General features: G+C 33.2%; 1 protein-coding gene and 1 pseudogene across 1 annotated transcript in view; one reads left to right on the top strand and one right to left on the bottom strand.

Annotated features, from left to right (window-relative positions):
• Arid2 (AT-rich interaction domain 2) overlaps positions 1 to 18,474 on the top strand; it is a 180,652-nt gene that overhangs the window by 62,426 nt on the left and 99,752 nt on the right. The gene's annotated exons all lie outside the window — the stretch shown is intronic.
• Positions 11,791 to 15,770, bottom strand: LOC114091616 (oligosaccharyltransferase complex subunit OSTC-like; annotated as a pseudogene).

The following is an 18,474-nucleotide window of genomic DNA, read 5'->3' as shown; positions in this document are numbered from 1 at the left end:
TTTTTCCCCCTAAACAGTAGGTCTCAAAAGTGGATTTAATATATTCAATAAATGTTGTTATAAACAAATGTGTTGTCATCCACGTTTTGTTGTTCTCATTTATAGAGCACAGTCAGAATAAGTTGAATATAATTCTTAAGGGCCCTAGGATTTTCAGAATGATAAGTGAGCATTGACTTCAACTTAAAAGTTACCAACTGCATTGGACTTTAATGCTAGAGTAAGCCTGTCACTTGAAGCTTTGAAGTCAGGTATTGACTTCTACTCTCTAGCTATGAAAGTCCTAAATGATATTTTCCAGTACAAGGCTACTTTGTCTACATTGAAATCTGTAACCATATAATCACCTTATATAAACCTTTTGGATAACTTGCTGCAGCTTCTGTAAAACCCCTTGCTGCCTCATCTTAACTTTCATGTTGAAAAGACTGAAACCTCATGAACTGACCTCTTTGAGCATCAAACTTTTCTTCTATGCCTGCCTCAGCTCTCACATAATTGAAGAGAATTGGAGCCTTGCTCTGGATTAGGTAATGTTGTGGCTGGTTTGATCTTTTATTCAGCAATTCACATTTTGTCCCTGTCAGTAATAAGTTTCTTCTACTATCTTGTCCTTCATATGTTCCCCAGAGTAGCATTTTAAATTTCCTTCAAGAACATTTCTTTGGCCATTTATAACTTTGTTTTTTGGTGTGAGAGGACTAGCTTTTGGCCTAGCTTTCAGCCTGTCTTGGCCTTCAACATGCCTTCTTCAGTTACCTTAGACTGCAATGCAGTAAGACTAGAAATTTTCAGTATACCACTTTCACAATGGACAGATAATCTAGAAAGAAAATCAAATATTGGATTTATATAATACTTTAAATCAAATCATCCTAACAAACCAGTACAGAACATTCTTCCTAGGTGGACATGAAAGGTTCCCCAGTATGAATCATGTTAGGCCACAAAACAAATTTTAATGAATTTAAGAAGATTAAATCTTCTTAAGTATCTTTTCCAGCCACAATAGTGCGAGACTAGAAATCAGTAATAGGATTTTTTGGAAAATTCACAATTAAATATAAATTAAACAGTATGCCCTAAAGAGTCAGTGGATCAAAGAAGAAATTAAAAGGAGAATTTAAAATACCTTAACAGTGAAAATAGAAACACATGATTAAGCAAAAGCAGCTCTAAGAGGGAAGTTTATAACAATCAAATGCCTAAATCAAAAGTAGATTCCCATCAAAGAACTGGAAAAAGTAAAAACTAAGCCCAAACTTAGAAGGAAATACATAATAAAGATTATGAAGAAATAAATAAAATAGAGAAAAAATAGAAATGATCAAGAAAAGAGTTGTTTAAAAAAAAAAAATCTACAAACTTTAGCAGACTAAGACCAAAAATGAAGACATACACACAGAGAAAATCAGAAATGAAAGAGGAGACATTTCAACTTATACTACAGAAATGCAAAGGATGAAAACATTACTGTGAACAAGTATATGCCAGAAGATTGCATAATCCAGAATAAATCAATAAATTCCTAGACACATGCAATCTACCAAGCCCAAATCATGTAGACATGGAAAATATGATCAGATCAATAAAGAGGAAGGAGATTGAATCAGGAAAACAAAAAATTAGGAACAAACACATATACATACACAAAAAAAAAATCCCAAAACTAGCCTCATCAAAAAAAAAAAAAAAAAAGCCAATGAGCTGATGGTTTCACTGCTAAATTCTACCAAACAGTTAATGAAATTCCCTTCTCAAACCTAAACAACAACAACAAAAAAAACCTGAAGAGGAGAGAATGTTCCAAATTCATTGAATAAGACCAGCATTATGCAGATACCAGTCATAGAGGCCACTACAAGAGAATTACAGACTAATTTCCCTGATGAATGTACATGCTTAAATCCTCAACAAAATGCTAGCAAACCAAATTCCATTGCATATTAAAAGGACCACTCTTTGTGATCAAGTGGATTTTATCCTTGGAATTCATCATATGCAAATCAATAAATATGATACAGCACTTTAACAGAACGACAAAAACCATATGATGATTTCAATAGGTTCGGAATAGGTACATGACAAGATTCAATATCCTTTCATGTTAAAAACTTTCAACAAATTAGGTCTGATAAGAATGTACCCCAACTCTGTAAAGGTGGTTTATGATGAGCCCATAGTTGACACCATATTCAGTGGTGAAAAGTTTAAAGCCTTTCCTTTAAGGTAAAGAACAAAATAAGGATACTACTCTTGCCTCTTACATTTACAGAACAGTTCCATAAAAGAAGGAAATAAAAGACATCCAAATTGGAAAGGAAGAAGTTGTCTCTGTTTGCAGACAACATTATCTTATAGAAATTTCTGTAAAGATGATACCAAAAACCTGTTGAAACTAATAAGTGAACTCAATAGAGTGGCATAATACAAAATCAACACGTAAAAATTCACAGCATTGAATTATACCCTTAATGAAGTATAACTATTATAAATAAAACAAAACAAAACAAAAAAAAAAACCCTAAAAAATAAAAACCCCACTTTGGAATAAGTTTGACCACAGAAGTAGAAGATCTGAATACTGAAAACTAATTTAACACATTTATTCAAGTAATTGAAGATGCAAATAAATGGGAAGATATCCTGTGTTCATAGATTGGAAGAACTAATATTATAAAAATTGTTCATAGTTCATACACCCAAAGTCACCTACAGATTCAATCCAATTTCTTACCAAAATTCCAATGGCATTTTTCACTGAAATAGAAAACTCTTTCCTAAAAGTCTTCTGGATCTGTAAAGGATCTCTCTAATAGGCAAAATAATCTTGAACACAAAGGAAAAAGTCTATTTTCAAAATAGACTACAAAGCTGTAGTAATCTAAATAATATGGTATTCACATAAACAGCCACAAGAACACAAAATAGAGAAAAGATAGTGCTTTCCATAAATGGTGCTGAGAGAACTAGATATCCATATGTAAAAGAATGAAACTAAACCTCTGTCACACTGTATATAAAAATCAGCTCAAAACGGATTGAAGAGTTAAATGTAAGACTTGAAACTGTGAAAGTTCTAGAAGAAAACAAAGGAACACCTCCATTATATTGACCTGGGCAAAAATTTTTTGTGTCCAAGAAGCCCAGTCATCAAAAGATAAAATAGGCAAATGGGATAACATTAAAGTAAAATACATTTGCATAGTCAAGGAAACTATCAGCAATGTGAAAAGACAGCCTACAAAATGGAAGAATATATTGCAAATCATACCTGTGATAAGGAGCTAATATCCAAAATATATAAAGAACTAAAACTGCTCAATAGTTAAAAAACCCAATTGAAAAAAAATGAGCAAAGGACATGAGTAGACATTTTACAAAAAACCAGGAAGTGTATGAAAAAATGTTCACTATCAGTAGTCACCAGGGAAATGCAAATCACAATGAGATAGCACTTCATACCTGGTAGAATGATTGATATCAAAGTAAAAAAATAAATGCTGATGACAGCATGGAGAAACGGGGAACACATACTCTGTTAGTAGGAATGTAAATTAGTATAGCCATTAGGGAAAACAGTATGGAAGTTCCTGAAAAATAAATGAATGAATGAATGAATAAATAAATGCAGAACTACTGTTATCCAGCAAATCCCACTATTCATTTTATCCAAAAGAGATCAAATCAGTATTCAAAGAAACACCTGCCTCCCCTGTTTATTGCAGAATAAATATGTTATATCTATGTTATCACAATAGATAACATGTGGAATCAACCCAACTGTCCATCAACAGATGAATGGATAAAGAAACATGTATACATAAATAAATATTGTTTATACATGAATGTATAAACAAACATGTATAAACAAAGAAATAGGATTTACCTGTAAAAAATGATGAAGTTCTATCATTTATGAGAATCTAAAGCCTGGAGCACATTAAGTGAAATGAACCAGGTACATAAAGACAAATACCAGCTGATCTCATTCACATATGGAATAAAAAAATTAGATGTGGAAAGTTTAGAGAATTGTGGTTACCAGAGACTGGGGGGCAAGGTGGGACAGATAGGGAGGTGTTGGACAGTGGCCATAATGTTTCCATTGGATTGGAGGAATGTTTTGGCATTCTATTGTGTCTTCTATTTCACGACCTTCTATCACAACACTGCTGTTGAATGAAGACTACAATTCTTACTGTATGTAGTTTTTATTCCTCTCTATAAAGTGATTTCTTTTTGTAATCAAGAGCAATTAACTGACTATAGTACTTTTCCAAAGAAGTATTAAGACATGAAAGAAACAGTTTATTGGAAACCTTTGGTTATTCCCCACCCCTCCCACCATTTGCTCAGGATACAAGAATTTACAATATCCACATAGTGAAAAGTTTCAAGGAAATTAGTTTTCTTTTGTGTTCCTCAAATTAAAGGTTTCTAGCACTTTTTTTTAAGCAGAGAAGGAATTCTGAAGAAAAGAAAATCAACATATCTCAACCTGTTATTTGAAAACTAACTTTAAAGAAAATAAATTTAAACTTAAAGGCAATATTTTTATGAGAGTGTAAGTAGATATCCTAAAGAAGTTTCCTTTTAAGACCATGTATGTTATGCTTAACTATTTAACCTGATGTTTCAAAAGGATTTGTCATCCTAAAAATGAAGTCAGAGTAACATGCCTCAAAAAGTATTATTGTTTAGTTTTTGTGGTCACTTCATTTGAATTTTCTGCTCTACTAATTGATTTTTCTACTGTTAATATGCTATAGCCACTGACTGGTGCCCCTAGATTGGATCATTGTATATTACTAATAAAACTGTACTTTAGGAGTAAAGGTGGGGGGAAGGAAATTAATCTGTTTATTTTCTCTTAATCAATTCTGGTCTGTATTCAAACAAGCCTGATAAACTGTTACTCATTTGACAAATATTTATTAATTGCCCACCAGAATCTCAAAATAGTTATTAAATTTCTAGATTCTGTAAATAGGTAGTGTGGATTCAAATCCTGGTTATAAAACTATCTCTAGTATCATTTTCCTCATTTCTTAAGTGTGAGTTGACAATATATGATTTTTTTAATTCAGCAGAGAACATTATCCTCTTTTATTCAACTATCCCCTGGGTATAATGGTACATGCTGCTATTGCTTCTACTTTTTTTTTTTTTGCCTGGTGGAAGATTGTTGTACATTTAGGATTATATTTTATCCATGAGACCTCAGACTGGTTCCTTGCAGGATTTGTAAGTCTTCCACTGGGCCGATAATTATCATTTTTAAAGTGGCTTCTAATATAATTGTATAGCGGTCAATGATGTAGTCTATGTAATATTAGCTCTTTGATGTTGGTTGAGACTTTATGGCCTAATGTATGGTCAACTTTTATGAATAACCTCCATGTAATTAAGAAGAATATGTAACTTCTATTTTAAATATATCTATTTGGTTAAGGTTGATAATCATTGTACTATTCTATAACTTTATTACTTTGTTTGCCTGAAGTGCCAACAAATTTATGTATTGAAATCTCTCCTTATAATGGTGGATCTCTCATTTTCTCTGTTTTTTTTTTTTTTCCTAATGACTTTTCCTTTAATATTTTGAGGCAGTTTATTAGGGCCTACAAGTTTAGAGCTATTGTATATTTCTAGTGATCGAAATTTTCATCATTATATAGTGACTTTCCTTAAACCAAATAATATTGTTTTAAACTTACTTTACCTTTTATTAATATTTTAGTTACCAGTTCATACAGTTACAATGAAACAGATAAAGCTTTTTCCATCCCTTTCAGTTTTTCTTCATACTTATAAATTATCTTATAAATAGCATATATTTCAAATTTTAAAAATAAAATCCTATTGGTTTATAAATTCTAACATTTATTAATAGTTATTATTTACAATTCCTGGTATATGTAGACTTGGTTTTACTATTTTAAAATGTTCATTTTTCTGCAGTTTTTTAATGATTCTTTTAAGTAAACATACTTCAGTTTATTTATTTATTTTTAAAATTTATATGTGACAGAGGAATGCATTGCGATTCTTATTACTCATATAGAGTACAATTTTTTATGTCTCTGGTTGTATACAAAGTATATTCACACCAATTCGTGTCTTTATACATGTACTTTGGATAATAATGATCATCACATTCCACCATCATTTATAACCCCATGTCCTCTCCCTTCCCCTCCAACCCCTCTGCCCTATCTAGAGTTCAGCTATTCCTCCTATGCTCCCTCTCCCTATCCCACTATGAATCAGCTTCCTTATATCAAAACATTAGACTTTTGGTTTTCTGGAATTGGCTAACTTCACTTAGCATTATCTTCTCTAACTCCATCCATTCACCTGCAAATGCCATGATTTTATTCTCTTTTATTGCTGAGTAATATTCCATTGTGTATATATGCCACAATTCTTTTTATCCCTGTATCTATTGAAGGGCATCTAGGTTGGTTCCACAGTTTAGCTATTGTGAATTGTGCTGCTTTGAACATTGATGTGACTGTGTCCCTGTAGTATACTGTTTTTAAGTCCTTTGGGTATAGATCGAGGAGAGGGATAGTTGGGTCAAATGGTGGTTCCATTCCCAATTTTCCAAGAAATTTCCATACTGCTTTCCATTATTGGCAGCACCAATTTGCAGTCCCACCAGCAGTGTATGAGTGTACCTTTTCCCCCACATCCTTGTCAACACTTTTTGTTGTTTGTCTTCATAGTAGCTGCCATTCTGACTGGGGTGAGATGAAATCTTAAAGTGGTTTTGATTTGCATTTCTCAAATTGCTAGTGATGATGAACATTTTTTCATCTTGTTGATTGATTGTATATTCTCTTCTGAGAAGTATCTGTTCAGGTCCTTGACCCATTTATTGATTGGGTTACTTGTTTTTTTGGTGCTTAGCTTTTTGAGTTCTTTATATACCTTATTGATTGGGTTACTTGTTTTTTTGGTGCTTAGCTTTTTGTGTTCTTTATATACCCTTATATACCCCAGAGATTAGTGCTCTATCTGATGTGTGAGGGGTGAAGATTTGCTCCCAAGATATAGGCTCTCTATTCACCTCACAGATGGTTTTCCTGAGAAGAAACTTTTTAGTTGGGAGTCCATCCCATTTATTGATTCTTGATTTTAATTCTTGCGTCATAGGAGTCTTATTAAGGAAGTTTGAGCCTACTCCCACATGATGGAGATTAGGGCCTACTTTTTCTTCTATTAGATGCAGGGTCTCTGGTTTTATTCCTAAGTCCTTGATCCATTTTGAGTTGAGTTTTGTGCATGGTGAGAGATAGGGGTTTAATTTCATTTGCTTGCATATGGATTTCCAGTTTTCCCAGCACCATTTGTTGAAGAGGCTATCTTTTCTCTAGTGCATGTTTTTGGCACCTTTATCTAATATAACTGTAATTTTTTGGGTTAGTCTCTGTGTCCTCTATTCTGTACTATTGGTCTACCACTCTGTTTTGGTGCCAATACCTTGCTGATTTTGTTATTATTTCTCTGTAGTATAGTTTAAACTCTGGTATAGTGATGCCACCTGCTTCATTCTTTCTGCTAAGGATTACTTTAGCTATCCTGGATCTCTTATTTTTGCAGATGAATTTCATGATTGCCTTTTCTATTTCTATGAGGAATGTCATTGGGATTTTGATCAGAATTGCATTAAATCTGTATAGTGCTTTTGGAAGTATGGTCGTTTATATAATATTAATTCTGCCTATCAAAGAGCAAGGTAGATCTTTTCATTTTTAAGGTCTTTGACTTCTTTCTTTAGGGTTCTTTAATTTTCATTATGTAGATCTTTTACATCTTTCATTAATTTGATTCATGTATTATATATATATTTTTTGAGACTATTATAAATGGGATAGTTTTCCTGGTTTCCCTTTCTGACGATTTGTCACTGATATACAGAAATGCCTTTTGATTTATGGATATTGATTTTATATCCTGCTACTTTGCTGAATTTATTTACTAGTTCTAGAAGTTTTCTAGTGGAACCTTTAGGGTCTTCTAGGTATAGAATCATATCATCAGCAAATAGTGCCAATTTGAGTTCTTCTTTTCCCTATGTGTATCCCTTTAATTTCTTCCATCTGTCTAATTGCTCTGGCCAGTGTTTCAAGAACTATGTTAAATAGAAATGGTAAAAAAAGGGCATCCCTGTCTTCTTCCAGTTTTTAAAGGGAATGCCTTCAATTTTTCTCCATTTAGAATGATGTTGGCCTGAGGCTTAGCCTAGATAGCGTTTATGATGTTGAGATATGTTCCTGTTATCCCTAGTTTTTCTAGTGTTTTAAACATGAAGGGGTGTTTTTCTGCATCTATTGAGGTGATCATACGATTCTTATCTTTGAGTCTATTGATGTAATGAATTACATTTATTGATTTCTATATGTTGAACCAATCTTGCATCCCTGGGATGAGTCTCACTTGATAGTGGTGCATGATCTTTTTGAAATGTTTTGATATCTGTCAATTTTTTCAATTGTTTCTTTTGTTTCAATTTCATTGATTTCAGCTCTGATTTTAATTATTTCCTGTCTTCTGCTGCTTGTGGTGTTGATTTATTCTTCTTTTTCTAGGGCTTTGAGATGTAATGTTAAGTCATTTATTTATTGACTTTTTCTTCTTTTATTGAATGAACTCCATGCAATGAACTTTCCTCTTAGAACTGCTTTCATAGTGTCCCAATGATTTCAATATGTTGTATCTTTGTTCTCATTCACCTCTAAAAATTTTTAAATCTCCTCCTTGATGTCTTTTGCAACCCATTTATCATTCAGTAGCATATTATTTAGTCTCCAGGTGTTGAAATGGATTTTATCATTGATTTCTAATTTCATTCCATTTTGATCCGATGGAATGCAGGGTAGTATCTCAACTTTTTTATATTTGCTATGAGTTGCTTTGTGGCATAGTATATGTTCTATTTTAGAGAAGAATCATGTGCTGCTGAGAAGAAAATGTATTCTCGTTGAAGATGAAATAAATATTCTATATATGTGAATTAAGTCTTCGTATTATTGAGTTCTATAGTTTCTTTGTTCAGCTTTTGTTTGGAAGATCTATCTAGTGATGAAAAGGTGTGTTAAAGTCAGCCAGAATCATTGTGTTGTGGTCTGTTTGGCTCTTGAGAAGTTTGTTTGAACGCAGATGCTCAATTGTTTGGAGCATATATATTTATAAATGTTAAGTCGTCTTGTTGTATGGTTCCCTTGAGCAGTATGTAGTGTCCTTCTTTATCCTTTTTGATTGACTTTAGTTTAAAGTCTACTTTATTTGATATGAGGATAGAAACCCTGCTTGCTTCCACAGTCCTTGTGAGTGGTATGATTTTTCCCAACCCTTCACCTTCAGTCTGTGGATGTCTTTTCCTATGAGATAAGTCTCTTGGAGGCAGCATATTGTTGGGTCTTTTTTTTTTTATTCAATCTGCCAGGCTATGTCTTTTGATTGGTGAGTTTAGGCCATTGCCATTCAGGGTTATTATTGAGACATGATTTGTATTCCCAGCCATTTTTGTATATTTTTGGTATTTAATGTGACTTTGTTTCTCCTTTGATTAGATTTTCCTTTAGTGTGATCCCTCCCTCTGCTGATTTTCATCATTGTTTTTCATTTCCTCTTCTTGGAATATTTTGCTGAGGATGTTCTATAGTGCAGGCTTTCTAGTTGTATACTTTTAACTTTTGTTTATCATGGAAAATTTTTATTTCATCATACAGTCTAAAGTTTAGTTTTGCTGGATATAAGATTCTTGGTTTGCATCCATTTTCTTTCAGAGCTTGGTATATGTTGTTGTTCCACTGTCTCCTGGCTTTGAGGGTCTGGGTTGAAAATCTGCTGAGATATGAATTGGTCTCCCCCTATATGTGATCTGACTCCTCTCGTGATTTTTAAGATTCTATCCTTATTCTGTATGCTAGGCATTTTCATTATAATATGCCTTGGTGTTGATCTGTTGAATTTTGTACATTTGGTGTCCTGCAAGCCTCTTGTATTTGGTTTTCTAATTCTTCATGCTTGGGAAATTTTCTGATATTATCTCATTGAAGAGACTGTGCATTCCTTTGGTTTGAAACTCTGTGCCTTCCTCTATCCCAAGAACTTTTAGATTTGTTCTTTTGTTGCTGTCCCATCATTCTTGCATGTTCTGTTCATGGTTTCTTCACTATGTGATCAACTTTATTTTCCAGATTGTATACTTTGTCTTTATTATCTGACGTTCTTTCTTCCAAGTGATCTAATCTGTTGGTTAAAGAAAATGTGGTATATATACACAATGGAATATTATTCAGCAATAAAAGAGAATAAAATCATGGCATTTGCAGGTAAATGGATGGAGTTAGAGAAGATAATGCTAAATGAAGTTAGCCAATCCCAAAAAGCCAAATCTTATAAGAAGGCCGATTGATAGTGGCATAGGGAGCAGAGTATGGGAGGAATAGACGAACTCTAGATAGGGCAGAGGGGTTGGAGGGGAAGGAAGGGGCATGGGGTTATTAATGATGGTGAATGTGATGATCATTATTATCCAAAGTATAGGTATGAAGACTTGAATTGTTGTGAATAGACTGTGTATACAACCAGAGATATGAAAAATTGTGCTTTTCATGTGTAATAAGAATTGAATGTATTCTGCTGTCATATAGGTTAAACTGTCTGTTCAAAGCAGCAGTATTCATAACAGCCAAAAGGTATAAAAAAACCCAAAATATCCATCAGCTGAGGCATGGATAATAAGCCAAATGTGGTATATACATATAACAGAATATTATTCAGTCATAAAAAGAGAATATTCTGAAGACATGCTACAACATGGGCAAACCTCAGAAACATTGTGCTAAATAAAAGAAGCTAAACACAAAAGGTCATGTATTTTAGGGTTCAGTTTATATAAACTAGAGTCAATAGCCAAATGTAAGGACATAAAGCAGATTTATAGTTGGACTGGTATTGATGCAGTTTCCTTTAGGATGAGGAAAATATTTAGAAACTAGATGGAGACAATGGTGCATAATATTATGAATATTTCAGATGTCAAAAAATTATACACTTAAAAATGGTTAATTTGGAGCTGGGTGTGGTGGTGCACGCCTGTAATCCCTGTGGCTCAGGAGGCTAAGGTAGGAGGATCACAAGTTCAAAGCCAGCTTCAGCAAAAGTGAGGCGCTAAGTAACTCAGTGAGACTCTCTCTCTCTCTCTGTCTCTTTCTCTCTCGCTCGCTCTCTCTCTGTCTCTCTTTTTTATTAGAAAAATTATTTATTTCTGCTCCTTTCATACATCTTACTGTTGAGGAAACAGTCTTGCATACATATGTGAAATAACGTACTATCCCACACACTGTTTAAAGGCAAAGCACCATCAATGAAGCGGATCAGCAGTCCAGAGTTCTCAGAGATCTTGCTTCCTGATTTTACATTAACTTCTGAAAATCAGAAATATCTCAAAAAAATGTTAAAGGGGGTTGTAATCACTTTTATTCAGTATTATAATTTTACAAGAACAGTATATTTACAAAATGAAAAACTAAGAAAATGACACTTAACATTGTTGGTACAACAGGTCAGCAGGAAAAAAATACTGTGATAAACTTGTCTCTGATACCAAGAAATTCTAGTCCAAGCTTTCATATACTTCCTATATTTTTACTTGATACTTTTACTGCTGCTTTTTATTCTTTTCCACATTTTGTAGTAGAGGACTGGTACAGCCTTTAATACTTCATCAACAGGAGCAAATCCAGAATCCACTGATTTCTTCTCAAAAGACACTTAACCCATCAGATAGCTCGGCAGTTTCATTCTCATGAATACTCTAGCCATGAAAAAGCTCAGTAGGACACAGACGAATCCAGTGAATAGTAGAAGAAATCTATTTAGTTTTGGAATATTTGGTGCATTGGATCAGTCCAGGATTATGAAACCTAAACCCCCCATTGTAAACAGGAAGCTGAATGCAAATCCTTCCATGATATATTGTCCATTTACTCTGTAGGCCAAGAAAGTTACTGGCCTCTAATGCCCATTTTCATCAGTCATAGAGCCAACACTCAGTGGTTTAACAATAACAACATAAATTATTCCTCCGGTGATGAGGAAATAAGACACCACCATCAGAGTGTACACCGTCATGGCCAACGGCATGTGCACCCAGGGCGGTGGCTTCAGCTTCAGGTTGGGACATTCGAGCACTAAGAACGGGACCGGTAGAAAGTCTCCGTGTTGGTGGATGAGACCCTGTCTCTTAATAAAATACAAAATTGCGCTGGGAATGTTGCTCAGTGTTCAAGTGCCCCTGAGTTCAATCCCCAGTTCCTCCCTCAAAGAAACGGTTAATTTGCGGCTGGGGATGTGACTCAGTTGTAGAATACTTGCCTAAGGTGTGCAAAGTCCTGGGTTCAATGCCCAGTGTTTGTTATGTGAATTTTTTTACCTTAATAAAAAGGAAAAGTTTTTTGAAAGAAAGCAAATTTGGAATTAAATTCATGTGTGATCTCCTTGATAAACTGCAGATGATGTTGCATTAAAACTGTTTTCAAATTACAATGCTAAATCTTATGTGGTCGCTTGGATTTTCAGTGAGAAATAGGATTGAAATTTGTTGAGCACTTTCATGTATTTCAAGGACAGTTTCTGGATTTCTGGAAACTGCCATAGATCACTTTGTTTAGATCTCAGATTGTCCAGAATTTAGGCATATAGCTGCACCTGGATATAAGGAGCCTACAAAATGTATTCTTTACTCTGGTCGAATATGCCCAGATAAAATTTGATGGTTTTGTTACTGTGGAAATTTTAGTCACTGCTTTACTATGTCATCTCTACTCAGACTTCCTCTACTTTGACTTCCTATTTTTCTTTATATTAGATCCCTTATTACTTGAATAACTGTTTAAGATCTAAATAATACTTTTAATGCCTACCAGAAAGAAGAGAAAATCAATTGAATGAAAAGTAACCGATGAGCTCATTTGTTAAGTTTTTTTTTTTTTTAAGGAGAGATTAAAGTTACAAAGAAGTAACAAAGAAAGACAAACATCAAACTGATTTTTTCATTTTGTTAAACTAGGAATTAAAAGCAAAGAAAACGATTTTTCATAGTATGAGACAATGTTAATTTTTTTGCAGTGGCCTTCTACTATCCCCAAGTCATTTTTACTCTTTTTGCCAGTTTGGGAAAAATGCTGTGTGAGTGTGAGTGTGTGTGTGTGTGTGTGTGTGTGTGTGTGTGTGAGAGAGAGAGAGAGAGAGAGAGAGAAAGAGAGAGATATCTTGGAACTTGGAAGCTGTATTGTTTAAATTCAGTACTTTTCGTGGTGGCTGCCAGTAAGTTACATGCCTTCTTGTTCTGTGGGCATGCCTAATGTGGTATGCACTCTGTGGTCCTCACCATATAGCTCTTTGATCCAAGATGGACACTGACCCCATCAGACTCTTTCTGCCAAAAGAATTGGGCATATGTTGCACACTTGTGCATAAATACGTGTTTCTATGTATCTGTCTATGGATATAGACAAGTGTACAACTTCACCATTTAATTTGAAGGTTTTCTAGAATGAAGCAACTTAAATATACTTGTAAATTATTTCATGGTTTGACATTTTGGAAGATTTTGAACATACTATTCAGACTTTTAATATTGAATTACAGTTTCTGATTTGCTAGTAACTCAATTTTCTGAACAACATTTGTGAAGTTTTTGCTTGAAAATGAAAATACTCATGTCTTTATATGGTGTATTTGTATATTTTATTTTATTGCTGGTCACTCTTTACCCATGTTCCTGAGTGATCTTAAGGAAGGAAAAAGAATTATGTCCATAATGGGATTATAGAAACAATGTTATCATTGTATTTCTATAATATTCTATGTAATTTTATATTTTTGTGTCTTGATTTTAAAAGCATAAATATAAGGATATATCAAGTAACCAAGTATTTATGATATAAGGATATATCAAGTAACTTGATATATCCTTATATCATAAATATAAGGATATATCAAGTAATATCAAGCTCAACATATACTAAAAAATGAACTATTTTAATGTTTTATAATCACTATGTTTTATTAAACTAGAATGGGATATCCTACTACCTGATGATTTAATACTCTGTTTCCAATTACATATTTTGTTCTTAGGCAAGGGATTTTGCTGTCTGACAATATTCTGTTTACAGAACTATTTGTTTATGTATTTCTAAATATAGTGTTTGTACTCAGTGAAAAATAAAAATATCAAAATTTCTCAGTACATTTATCCTTTATTTATGGGTATGTTAAATTTGGATTTCTTAGTGTTGATACCTTTGAGGAGAACCGAAATGTTATAAAGACAAATTTAAATGGTCCAAAGGGGATCAATATTTGGATACTTTCAATATTTGGATAGCTTATGAAGAAATACTAGTGGGTAGGGAGTTTTAAATCTAGAAAATAAATTTAAAATCTGTTTAGCACCTAATTTGTACACTTAGTAAACATTTGTGTTCAGAATGTTACTTCCCTCTTACCTTTACCTCAGAGTATCCATAGGATACAAATTTTGGTGGAAATAATATAAACTGGATAAATTACTGACTGGAAAAATTCCGCTTAGTTGAGTAAATGGTGTCCCCTACTGCATGCCATCCACCTTACTTGTTTTGGAACAATGAATAAGGCACAGATGTTGCAAAAGAGATGGAATCAAGTAATTGCTTCTGCCTCTTTCATGCCTTAAGATTTTATAACTTTGCTTTTTTTGCATATTTCATATAATATAGATTTAACTTATGTTCTTCTAGTTCAAAAATACCTTGGAATTATGACTTGGACTAAATTTGGGGAGAACTGATACCGTTATAATATTTATCCTTCTAACCCAAGAAATTTTTAAATTGTTTATTAGGATCTCTCAGTAAAGTTTTGTCATTTTCTTTGTAAAAGTTTTATGCATTTTTCTTAGTTTATTCCTAGATATATAATTATTTGCTCTTTTTGTTATTGTTTAAGATATAACATTGTAACCAGCAATCATGTAAAAACTCATATTTTGATTGTAGTTCATTACTATTTGCAAGTGACTTGCCTTTTAATTTTTTGTCGTCTTTTGAAAAGTTTATGTAGGGTGATAATTTATTTCTCAAATGTTTAATACAATTCCCACCATCAAGGAAATCATCTAGTGTTTAGAATTTCTTTTTTGGTAGGTTTGCAATTACAGATTTAATTTATTTAATAATTATAGTACTGTCAAATATTGTAATGTCTATAGTATCTATAGTTGGTGTACCCTTTTTCATTCTTTATTAGTTTGTTAGCTGTCCAATTTCCATCATTGTCACCAGAAGGTAATCAATTTTATTAGTGTTTTCTGAGAAACTTTGGATTTTGTTGATCTTGTATTTTCTACTTCATTCATTTCTGCTTTTTTCTTTTATACCTATTTCCTTTTCTTGCATTTAATATCCTTTTTAAAAATCTTTTTTGAATGGTTGCTTATCTTTAATTTTCATCTTTGCTTTGTAATATTTGCATTTTGAAGCTATATTATTTTTATTTTGTTTCTGCACATTTTGTATATTCTTATCTATTATAAAGTTGAACTGTTTTCCTACTTTGTATTATTATTTCTTCTTTGTGAGCCTTATGGAGCTGATAAATCAGCTGAGCCAGGCTGCAGGCCCTACACCAAGATGGCAGAGGCCTTCGCTTTGACCTGGGCTCCTGCACCAGCCCCCAGACAGGCCAAACCAGACGGACTCACTCATGCTCGATGCCACAGGACCAAGCTGAGTCTAGAAGGCAGCGGCCTGCTGGGCTTTGGATCTGGGATGTCCCCCAAAAGCCCACGTGTTACGGCTTGGCACCCAGTGAGGAGGCACTATTGGAAGATGCTGGGACTTTAAAAGGTGGAGTCTAGTGAGGGTCCTTGGGTGATTGAGGGAAATTGTGGGACCCCAGTCTCTTCTTCCTTTCACCTCCTAATTTCCAATCATGTAAGGATTTCCTTATCTTTTTATTTTTGTTATCTGATTTATTTGTTCTGTGGTCAGAAAACATATTATGTGTGACTCCACTTATATTTGAATTTATTTTTTGACCCCATATCTAGTAAATGTTTAAGTATTTTATAAATATAAGTCAGTATATTCTGTATTGTAACACTGAATGCAGTGTTTTAAAGTTTACTAATTCAAGTTTGTAAACTTAGCTTAGTCATTACAAAATCTTAATTAGCTTAATTTAGCCATTACAAAATCTACATAAAGACCAATACATCATGATGTCCACTATTGAGATAGACAAACTAATTTGTCCATTAATATCAAGTTTGTAAACTAAAACTATATATTTTACTGGGTTTTGTTTTTTCAACTAAGAGAGGTATATTTAAAATAAAATGATTATGATAATTTTGGCTTTATATTATTTCTTCTTTTAGTTCTTTCACTTTATACACACAACACACACACACACACACACACACACACACACACTCCCCCACTCTCCCCCAAAAGGTCAAGGTCGAAATGTTTATATCTACTAGGAGAGTTGAATCCTTTTTTGTTAGTAAGTTGAATAATATCATTATAAAATTTGCCTTTTCTCTAACAAATTTGTTTTGTCTGATATTAACAAAACTACATCAGCTTATATTTGGTTATTGATTATATTTTAAATGTTTATTTTTCTGGATAAATAGCACATAGTTGGGTTTTTAAAATGTAGTTGGAGATCTTTGTCATTTAACTTAAGTGCTTAGTCTGTTGATATTTAACACAACTAGTGATGTATTTGGGTTTAAACCTAATGTTTTGTTTTGAATTTTTATCATTCAGCTTGATCATATTCTTTTTCTCCTTCTTACCTCATTAGCATTAACTGAGGGTTTCTTTTTAATCTATTATTGTGTGTGTGTGTGTGTGTGTGTGCATGTGCGTGCATTTATGTGTTTATATATTTATATATTTACACTGATAGCATTTGTCATGGTCTTATGAAATACTTGGTACTTTTATCCCTTCCAGAAATTGAAATATCTAATTGAAACACCTAGAATACTTTAATTGTATCACTGCCTCTGATTCATACATGTCATGGTCTTGTATTTATCTTCTTTTTTGTACTAGGGATTGAATTTTACGGGGGCACTTTACTACTGAGTCATATCCCTACCCCTTTTTATTATTAATATTGAGATAAGGTCTCACTAAGTTGCCTAAAATCTTGCTAAGTTTCTGAGGTTGGGTTTGAACTTGAGATCTTCCTGTATCAGCTTCCTGAGTTGTTGGGTTTACGGGTATGCACCACTGTGTCTGGCCGAGTATTGTGTTATTTTTATACTGTCTATATTTAAATCCCAGAAGACATTATTTTACACGCACGCACGTGCACGCACACACACACACACATACACACATACACACCCCTCCATATTCAAGAATTTTACATCTGTTTATTCAATGAACTGTGGTTGTGGAAAAATGGTGTAGGAAACATGAAAATACCTCCAACCCCGGTCATTCCTCAAACAGTACAGTATAATAACTATTTACACAAAACTTAAATTGTATATTATAGGCAATTTAGAGATGATTTGAAGTATATGGGAGGATATAGATAGGTTATATGCTAATAATACACTATTTTATGCAAAGGACTTGAACTTGAACATCCCCAGGTTTGGTATTTGCAGGGTCCTGGAACCTAGACCAGGGATGACTCTAAATGCATATTTTTTTTATGTCTTGTTATTACTTTCATCATCTCCATTACTTCATTCAGCATCATTATTCTCCTACCTAAAGAGAAATATTCCTTTTAGTGAATGTCTGATGGTAAATTTTTTAAAATGAGTTTTTAATTATCAGGAAATGTTTCAACTTTTCAGTGACATATTCTCTGACTACTGAATGTTAAATTTTTGGGTTTTTTTTCTTAGAACACAGTGAAAACTTAATGCTCTTGCCTCTGGTTTCCATTATTTCTAGTGAATACTTGAAGATATATCTATGCTTGCCCCTTTCAAGAAAATGTCTAATTTTTTCCTCTGCCTGCCTTTACAAATTGTTTTTGTCTTTGTTTTTTAATCTTTCATGTGATAAGCAGATACGGATTTTTTTAAAAAAGTCTTGCCTGGGATTTTAGTCTGTGTTTAATAATATGGTATCTGGAGTGCCTTTGAGTCTCTTTTCATTCTTTTGTTTCTGTTTTTGTTGACTCTTTTGTCTGTTGCCTTCTGGTTTTTCTTGTCTCTATATACTGAACTGTGCCTGAAAACTGTTTATATACATAATTTGAGAACTGAAATAATATTGTCTTTCTCCAGAGGGTTTTTTGTTTTGTTTTGTTTTGCATAGATTGCTTGGAACAAAGATCCTGGGTCATTTAGCAATCTGGGATCACCTTCATACATTTTCAGTGATTAAAATTTTCTGAGCTTCCTAGATGAGTCAAAATGAATCTATAGTG

Source organism: Marmota flaviventris, chromosome 3, assembly GCF_047511675.1.
Source record: "Marmota flaviventris isolate mMarFla1 chromosome 3, mMarFla1.hap1, whole genome shotgun sequence".
Lineage (NCBI taxonomy): Eukaryota > Metazoa > Chordata > Mammalia > Rodentia > Sciuridae > Marmota > Marmota flaviventris.
The sequence above is the reverse complement of the archived record's forward strand: the minus strand, read 5'-3'. Positions and strand labels throughout refer to the sequence as shown.